The following is a 10,090-nucleotide window of genomic DNA, read 5'->3' as shown; positions in this document are numbered from 1 at the left end:
CCAGCCACCCTATCACCCTAACCCTGGTCCCAGCACCAACCCCAACCATACTCTCCCCCTAACCCTCGTCCCAGCCCCAACCACTCTCACCATTTTACGATTCAGGTATTGATTGGTGTGAACCACAATGTGCTGTCAGCAAGCCAAGTCATGTAGAAGTAAAAGGGCAGGGATGATCTATAAAGGACGATCAAATGTGTCATTAGAGTGAGACAGATGTGATGTAAGCATTTGGCCCCTCCTGCACCGACATGCGCTTTGTGCCTCCACCCTAACAGGGATTAGGTGACCCACCCTCCCTCCCACCCTCCAACATCAATCCCATGTCTAATGTGTGTGGTGGTGGGGATGAGAGGGGGTGTAGCAAAACAGAATATATAGTGGCAATTTTAGAAAAAACAAAAATCAGGGAGACAGACTATCCAAATTTAACCCCTGATAAGACTCCAGATGATGTTAATATGCTCCCTAATCCATTTTGTAGGTGAGTGTGGCAATTCTCCACCATATGTGTGGGATAGTGGACCCTTCATGCATAGGCCCTGAGGATGAGTAGGTCACCCACTCAAGGGTAGAGGAGTCTCATTGAATTCAATAATCCAACAATTTCTCTTTCCCAACACAAAGGCTTAAGGCCTGTATACTCTTGAAAGGGTTCCCTAATTCTTCTTCTTAATATATATTTGTTTATATATCGGGTATTTTTCCACTGTATGTAGAGACATATTCATTACGTTTCAAAGCAGACTGAATATACAAATCAAAGTTCTACATAAGGCTGTTGTTTAGCAAACATGAGTTCCTAGAGTACCTGGCCCATCTGCCAGTCTGTGGAAAAACGATTGCCCCATTTGGGCACTCATTTGGGGATGGCTAGTCTGACAATGTCATTACCCTTCTCTGTCCTAGACATTCCCAATCCTGTTAAATTCACATCCACTTCAGACAAAAACTTCAGTGTTTGTCTATTCACATCTTTCTATGTCATGGAAGGATGAAGGGTCAGAAGTAGGGGGTGACCCGATGCCCTCTTAGACACGATCACACCCGTTAAAGATTATCTACTAGTGCATGTTTCATTTTTCTCAGTGAAGTACAAGATCACAGGATAACCTCTCACTCACACACCCAGCAGTATGAGAGAGGAAAGTGGTAGACAGGAAATAACACAACAGTGACATTTAGTGGTTGTCACTATACTACTATTTCACTCTGTAAATTTTAAATGTTCTACTATTTCAACCTTTTTGATTATATTTTATTAGAACAATGACATACTGCAAAACTGATGAAACATATTACAAACAGGAGGGGATCAAACTAGGTAATCTGTAAGGAATTGTACGTTACTTTAAAAGACCATCCACAATGGAGAATTGAGAATCTCAAATCAGAGTTCACCAGCATTACATTGGAAATAATCAAACATTAAAAAGTCAGCGGCAGTTACAAATCAGTCAGTGTGTTAATCAAACAGATCTCCCAGGATAGGTCTGCTGTCTTTCCCTTTTCTGCTCCCCCTCTCCGATATCCCTTCTTTACTAGATAGGTCCTCTTCAGATATGCTTCTCACTGGCTGGGCTAGTGCATAAACCCTCCTCTTTCTGATAACAGGGACAGTTTGAGCTGTTTCAGAGGAGGGAAAAATACCATTAGCTTCTGTGAATTGAGCTGTCCTTGCTGATCACATGACCAAGATGATAAAGTAAGAACTTAAAAAACATGCATAGCCACACATAACCACACTTCTGTGTATAGTAAGAGGGACCACTTCTCTAACAGTGCATTAGGAGGTGTCTACTCATCGAGAGGAATGTACCCAGGGGTTCTGAGGGTTCGTTACCCAGGGGGGATGGTTGTGTTCTGTGCTGTGTAGGACTAGCCGTCCATGGATCCTCCTCTGGATTATGGGGGATCCCCCAGCTCTGCACTGGGGTGGATGGAACTGCAAAGTCTGTAATTTTAAGTGTGTCCACAAAGTCACCAAGGACCTCACAACTCACTGTTGCCACACCCTTTAGCCTACCCTAGCAAATGGAACTTCAGTAGCCTACAGCTTATGTGCTTACAATAAGCAGAGGGCTGTGTAGGCCTACTTTTGCACAGTATTAAATAGACTAAGATGTGGGCTCATAGTGGAAGTGTACTTTATTTCAGGGGGTTTTCACCATACTAATGAAGCTTCATTGAAATCCTGTCTAGGAGATGGGCAACAAGTCTCAAAATGCAAGCCTTTAGACCAGTGTGGTGTCAAGATAACTCTGTGCGAGGGTCCAATCCGAAGGGGAATCGAACTCAATATACTTTAAAATGACTAAAACCAAATCAAAACTGTGTAGAAATGATAATGGACCTACATTCATACAATTTCAAGACTTCTGTCTAGCTCGCTAATAAATCACTGAAATGAAAGCTAGACAGTCAGGGTGCAAATATAATAACTAATATATAGTGTGGCCCTCTGGACCACTGGTGTAGCACACACTCCCACAGCCCACGCAAGGCAGGGGGGTCCACGCACTTTGGGGGCCCCCAACCCTTAAAAGGACAGGCCCCCCAGATAGCATATGAACACAAACATTTTAGAATGACAGGAAATTAGCTTTAAACTGCTAAATGTTCTCTCAGCCTCATGGCAAAATGTGCAGAACAGCAGGAAATTAGCTCAGATATTCTTGAAAGTCGGGACAATCCTTGTCCGGCAGGGAAACTTGATATAGAGATATAAAAACATAAAATGTGCATTTAGGGGAATGTTATAAGGGAAAATATTTCTTTTTGGAATTTTCTCAATATGATTCATTTTCATGTCTGCTCTATGCCTGTAAATGCCCTTGTCCGGAGCAAAGGATCCCAATTTCAAACTCTCCAAAAAAGTGTTTTAAATTATAAAAACTGCCAATGAAGGGATATTAACTAAAAAATAACATTATGTAGTTTCTTGCAATAGCTCTCTGTGACTTTAAAGAATATTTCTTAAGACTGATCCCTAAAAGAAGTGTCTGGAGATTTGGTCAACTCCATCAGATTTGCCTAAAATTCTAAATTAACCAGGAATGAGCTGCGTCAGCTATACCATAAGGACTGTCACGCTGGTATAAACGACTTGGAGACAGGCACATGAATACACAATAGGGTTTTTTAATACACCCAAAACAAACATGTATACAAAACACTGGGCTGTACCCAAACAAAAGATCGAGGGTAAACCTCGTTGAATGACGATACCCGTAATACACAATATATAAAGCTGCACCAACGCATAGGTACTCACACACCCAACAGACATGGGAACAATAACCGACAAAGACAGAGGGTGCATATATAACATACTAATCAGGGGAAATAGGAATCAGGTGTGTGTAATCAGACAAGACAGTCCGGGATTGATGACAATGAATCCGTTCAGTGAAGCCTAGAAAGCCGGTGACATAGACCTTTGGAACTGGTGAACAGAATGAGCAGCAGTACCGGGAGGATCCGTGACAAAGACCCCAACATCCTCATTACATGTAGTGAAACAAGACCACTCATGGTCTGTAAAGTTCTCTACTTTTGATAGATTTAAAACAAACAATATATCGGAATCCCCATGGTAACAACCATAAACTGTCAACCCCATCAGCCTAATAGTTTAAGATAGAATTATACTTTTTTCAAATATGCAACTAACGAAAAACAAAATTGCTACTGTATAAACCACTTGAATGAAGAACAAAAAGCAATTTGTCAACACCGTAAAACAAACTAAGATTTTTGTCTAACGTCAACTCCTTCATGGTGTTGAAAGATCTGATAACAACCATTATTTTATTGGGGATTTTCAAATGAATAATTTTTCATATTTAAAAAAATGTTTGTACTTAACTTTTATTTTTAGTATCTGTTGTCAGATGTCAACTCCATCACCTCCATCACCGATGGAGTCAAAGTATTTAGTGTGCTTGACCTAAGGGATGTTTGCTTTATAAATGCTGTTTTTTAAATAAATGTTGTTCTAAATCTAGAAAAAGAACGTCAAAATGCTAACGAAAATAGCCCTGGAGCATTTAATAGTGCTATAAAACAAAACAAAAAGACGTTTGGAGATTTGTATTACATATTTGAATAATCTAAATGCTAGAATTAAACTTTCAATGTCATTAAACACGTGTTGTACAATAATTGTAAAAATGAAATGCTTTTATGGTGTCTGACAGAGTTGACAAATCTAATTAGATTATATTATATATTTTTTATTAGGAGATTGTTCCTTTACATGGTGTGATATCTTATCATTTGGTTCATCAAAATATATACAATTATTTGTTAATATTATTACAAATATTTGTGGGAAAAAGTTTAGATTGTCCAATCGTTCAAGAATCCCTGAGCTCTAAAACAGCAACATTTTCCATCAGCCTCACGGCAACATTTGAAAAATTGCATGAGATTAGCTATAGCTATAGATTAGCATTTATCTCTCTGCCCATGGAAGAAAAATAAAGGTCCTTGCTCGAACCTTGTGGGGGTCACGCGAAACTGTGCTACACCACTGCTCCGGTCCTAGTTTGACACCCCTGCTTTAGACATTGTAATGTGAAATAAATCAGGCCAGTTGAGCTGATGACATTACAGTGTGCATCAGTAATTCCATCACTTACTGCTGATTGGAGAGCTTTGGGTGCTGACTGATCCAGTGACATAAGGAGACCGCGGTACTCCCTGGTCTGTTGTGCTCCTCGCGGGACCTGCAGTGTGGTTAAAATATTCTCTCTAGTTAAACATAGCAGGCAGCACTGTGTATATGTAACGTTTCTTACTATAGCCACAGATAAAAAAAAAAAAACATCTTTGCTTAAGCTACTCACTTACAGGAGAACATACAACATTAACCTGTCTTGCTATCTCATCACTTACCAGATGAGGTCGCTAGGCCCATCTCAAACCACTCCAGACCAGCGCTGGTCTCTGTGATGTCGGGGACTTGAGGAGTCGGTGACTCAGGGCTAGGATAAGAAATTCTCGTTGCGAATTCTCGGTTGAGGTTTTGATAAGGCGAGTCGTCATTTCGCAATAAAACACCTTGTATTAAAGACATTGAGTCCATAGCTAACTAAATAAGATTAACTCGGGCTAGTCCTAAAGCGAACAACCTGCACGCAGGACGGCTGGTAACCATTCTTTGTAGGGACGATATTAGCCAGTTAGCTTGCTAACTTGTTAGCTAGCTAGTTCCTGCATCTGCTGCGCCAAACGTTGTTTAAACGCAGTCTATCTAGCTACTAGCGGTTGATTAGGGTGAGAACAACTTAAAGGCCATGTTGCAAATAAATACATTAGCCAATAATATAAATAGAACATACACCCCTTGCAAATTGCTGCTAGATTTAAATAAAAGTGAAGCACACGTTCTAGTAAGTAAACGCCCCCTCAAGCGCATGACGCAGCCTGTGATTTTGCCAACACCTTTCCTGTGAAGTTCGTTCAGGTGAAGACGGGCTGACTTGGGACATCTGGTGAAGACGCCGGTTCTACAAACAAGTAGCTAGCTATTACTCCATGGCCTGAAGTACTGGAATAAAACCAAAAATGATCTGCTTCAAGGTAATTGTCTCTTTTATATGCATACATGATTTTTGTTGGTAAAAGGTATGAACTTGGCATTGCTAGCTGGCTTCTGACTTATCCATCCTACTTTACTAGCTAACAACTGACAAGTTGTATCAGGCAGATGCATGGGGAAAAATAATAGCTATATTTGCAGTGGTGGAAAAAGTATCCCATTGTCATACTTGAGAAAAAGTAAAGGCACCTTAATAGAAAATTACTGAAGTAAAAGTCACCCAGTAAAATTCTACTTGAGTAAAAGTTTTTGGTTTTAAATATACTTATTAAGTATCAAAAGTAAATGTGACCTCCGGAGTGGCGCAGCGGTTTAACATGCTTAACGTTACCTGACCGCACGCACATCATCGCGTGCATGTTGATTTTTGTATTCCACCTCAGACACGATCAGGACACACAGGTTGAAATATCAAAACAAACTCTGAACCAACTATATTCATTTGGGGACAGGTCGAAAAGCATTAAACTTTTATGGCAATTTTAAATAGCTAGCTTGCTGTTGCTAGTTAATGCTAGCAATTTTGTCCTTGGATATAAACATTGGATTGTTATTTTACCTGAAATGCACAAGGTCCTTTACTCCGACAATTAATCAACCTGTAAAAGTTTGTTTTCTAGTAATCTCTCCTCCTTCAGGCTTCTTCTTCTTTGGACTTTATTTGGTGGTTGGCAACCAATATAAGGTGCATTACCACTACTGACTGGAGCATAGACCTCAGTTCATCTTTCAATCACACACGTGGGTATATGCTCCTAAAAACCAATGAGGTGATTGCATGTGGATAAATGCTGCTAAAAACATGCACACTGACACAGTCGCCAGGTGTACGGTGTTACCGCCGACACGACACATAGGTGCAGCTGGGGACGCACGGCTCTCGACCTTCACGACTCCCGAGTCCGTATGGGAGTTGCAGCGATGGGACAAGACTGTAACTACCAATTTGGATACCACAAAATTAGGGAGAAAAAGGGTAAATAAGCTTTTTTTAATGTAATTTCTAAAATATACTTAAGTATCAAAACCAGACGGCACAATTTATTTACGGATAGCCAGGGACACAGTCCAACACTCAGACATCATTTAGTGAGTCCGCCAGATCAGAGGCAGTAGAGAAGACCAGGGATGTTCTCTTGATAAGTGTGTGAATTGGACCATTTTCCTGTCCTGCTAAGCATTCAAAATGTAATGAGTACTTTTGGGTGTCAGGAGAAAATGTATGGAGTAAAAACGACAATATTTTCTTTAGGAATGTAGTGAAGTAAAAGTTGTCCAAAATATAAATAGTAAAGGACAGACCCCCAAAGATGACTTAAGTAGTACTTTAAGCTATCCAAAGTTGATGAAAATGCTGTTAGCTAGATTGAAACTGCTGGGGGAAAGTTAGCTAACATTACATAACTCCCACAATCAGTCTGAGTTCACCGCATTAGCTAGCTAAGTGGACTGTATTTTCAATGGCTGTATTTGTATTTTCTATATTTAGTTATGGTAGAGTTATGTTCTGTATCCCACACATGGGTATCGGCACATTTATTTGATTTTCTTGATTTTGAAAATAACTATTCATTTGCTAGCTATATGACTATTGGGAATACTTCTTGTCAAACTACTTCATTTCCTTGCTGTTTATTGATACACTAGTGACAGCAAGAAAAATGCCCCTCTTGATTACACTGCAATAGGGCTGTTGTTTTGTTATTATTTGGCAGAATAGTCTTGTGCATATTTATATTAGTTTCATTAGTTAGCCTAGTCAGTCAGTAACTTAGCTAATTCATGTTTTTGGTGTTGCATTTCAGATGGAGAGGAGAGGGAGTTAGACCACTAGAAAGCAGCATGCAGACAGACCGGGGCCGGTGTTCACAAAGCATCTCAGAATAGGAGTACTGATTTAGGATAAGTTTTTGCCTTTCACAATGAATGTGCAGGTCATAGATCACAATTCCTACTCTGAAGACGCTTTGAATAAGGGAAGAAACTTTTTGCCCAATACCTTGCACAGCAGTCCCAAAGGACCCTAGAGTCGATGCTTATGAACTGAATATTGTATGTGAATTTCCATACAATGCTTTCAAAAAGTATTAATACCCCTTGACATATTACACATTTTGTTGTTAAGGAATTCAAAATGTATTAAATATATTTTTTATTTCTCACCCAGTACCTCATAATGACCAAGTGAAAACATGTTTTTAGAATTGCTTGCTAATATTTTGAAAATGAAATACAGAAATGTCTCATTTACATAATTACCCTTGAGTCAATACTTTGTAGAAGTACCTTTGGTAGAGATTACAGCTGAGTCTTTCTGGGTAAGTCTAAGAGCTTTCCACACCTGGATTGTGCAACATTTGCCCATTTTATTATAATAAAAATTGTTAAAGCTCAAATTGGTTGTTGATCATTGCTAAACAACCACTTTCAGTTCTTGCCATAGATTTAAGTCAAAACTGTAACTCGGCCACTCAGGAAAATTCACTGTCTTTTTAGTAAGCAACCCCAGTGTTGATTTGGCCTTGTTTTAGGTTATTGTCCTGCTGAAAGGTGAATTAATCTCCCAGTGTCTGGTGGAAAGCAGACTGAATCAGGTTTTCCTCTACAATTTTGCCTGTGCATAGTTCCATTCCTTTTATTTATTTTTACCTGGAAAAACTTCCCAATCGTTAACGATTAGAATACCCATAACATGATGCAGCCACCACTATGCTTGAATATATGGAGTGTGGTACTCCGAATGTATTGGATTTGCCCCAAACATAGCACTTTGTATTCAGGACAAGAAGTGAATTGCTTTGCCACATTTTTTGCAGTATTACTTTACTGCCTTGTTGCACACAGGATGCATGTTTTGGAATATTTTTTATTCTGTACAGGCTTCCTTTTCATTCTGTCAATTAGGTTAGTATTGTGGAGTAACAAAACTGAGGATGGATCAACAACATTGTTCTCCTATCACAGCCAATAAACTCTGTAACTGTTAAATCCCTAAAAGGTTTCCTTCCTCTTGGGCAACTGAGTTAGGAAGGACGCCTGTATGTTTAGTGACTGGGTGTATTGATACACCATCCAAAGTGTAATAACTTCACCATGCTCAAAGGGATATTCAATTGTTTCAAACAGTGAGTCCATGCAACTTTTGTGACTTGTTAAGCACATTTTTACTCCTGAACATATTTTAGCTTACCATAACAAAGGGGTTGAATACTTGTTTACTGAAGACATTTCAGCTTTTAAATTTTATCAATTGGTAAACATTTTGAAAAACAATTCCACTTTGACATTATAGGGTATAGTGTGTAGGCCAGTGACAAAAACATTTAAACTATTTTAATTTCAGTCTGTAACACAACAAAATGTGGGAAGAGTTGAGTGGTGTAAATACTTTCTAAAGGCACTGTATATCTGTAACCAGGTTTCCATCCAACCTTTTTATGTGAGTAAAGTACAGGTCGGATGAAAAATAATCTCATGACAGGCCTGATGGAAACAGAATTTTTCGGTTAACTTTCCAAATGTCGGCAAAACAAAATAAGCTAGACAAGGTGGGATCTTTTTGTGTCAGTAAAATTAATTATGCGAGAAATGTTGGTGGAAACCTATTGATATAATAACCATCATATCAAAGTAAACTTGGAGTCAAGCGATTTGTGGTCCTCCCACTACGACTCATCGGAAGAGCATGGAGTTTATTAGGTTACAGATTAAATAAGTTATGAACTTCACAGGGTGGTGAAAGTGCAAGGTGATGAACTTGAGGGTCCTTTCCAATAACTATTGAGGGTTTTATTCTGGTGACATGATAATCAATGCCATTTGCAAAATCTAGCTCTATTGTCCATAATCTCATCATGTAGACTATACATGCGCTTTAGCCAACAGCGCACAGATAGTGCTGTTGGTTAGAGAGCACATGCCAATACCAGAGTGGGCACACGCGCTATATTACGCAACCATTAGTTTAGTTAAATGCGATGGAAACCCATTTTACTTGTATTTTTTTATTCGGTTCATGGGAATTTTAAAAGCTAAATGTATTTTTATGTGCTCTACGTTACTACAGCCTTTTATCTGCAACAAGCCAATTTAATAAACAAGTTTTTTTTATGCAGATTTTTTGAATATTCACATGAAAATCTGTCAAATTGGATAGAAACCTAGCTAAAGACACTAACAAGAGGGGTTAAATTGTTCAGCAACATGTGACGTGAATGCTAACATGGCTTGTGTCACGAAAGGTACATATTGCATTGTCCTCTCCCTATCAGGGCACTGCATGCTGTGTCATGGGCCTGGATGGTGACGCACATCTTCAAGCTTCCTGACAATACTGGGTCCTTCAGTGGTTCCGGAAGCAAGGGCGTTACCTGGGAGAACCACAACAATCTCACTGTCTCTCGCAGCCATTCTGTCAACATGTATTGTATGTAACCACTCATTCATACAAACTTCTATGGACACAAGCACTGACTTATTCAATTT

General features: G+C 39.2%; 2 long non-coding RNA genes across 3 annotated transcripts; one reads left to right on the top strand and one right to left on the bottom strand.

Annotated features, from left to right (window-relative positions):
• Nucleotides 1-1,102: 1,102 nt before the first annotated feature.
• Nucleotides 1,103-5,562, bottom strand: LOC111970146 (uncharacterized). Of its 2 annotated transcripts, none has more exons than XR_011480588.1 (4): nt 4,900-5,562; nt 4,644-4,730; nt 1,844-1,954; nt 1,103-1,626 (listed from the first exon to the last, which is right to left on the bottom strand). It is a non-coding gene; the product is annotated as an uncharacterized lncRNA (long non-coding RNA). The 2 variants fall into 2 exon arrangements; XR_011480587.1 differs by having other exon boundaries at nt 1,104-1,626; nt 1,820-1,954.
• On the top strand, nt 5,505-9,863 carry LOC139028383 (uncharacterized). Its single transcript, XR_011480589.1, has 3 exons — nt 5,505-5,586; nt 6,244-6,581; nt 7,411-9,863. It is a non-coding gene; the product is annotated as an uncharacterized lncRNA (long non-coding RNA).
• Nucleotides 9,864-10,090: the final 227 nt, after the last annotated feature.

The sequence above is a fragment of the Salvelinus sp. IW2-2015 genome, linkage group LG11, assembly GCF_002910315.2.
Source record: "Salvelinus sp. IW2-2015 linkage group LG11, ASM291031v2, whole genome shotgun sequence".
Taxonomy (NCBI): Eukaryota; Metazoa; Chordata; class Actinopteri; order Salmoniformes; family Salmonidae; genus Salvelinus; species Salvelinus sp. IW2-2015.
This window is presented reverse-complemented; position numbering and strand designations above follow the sequence as displayed.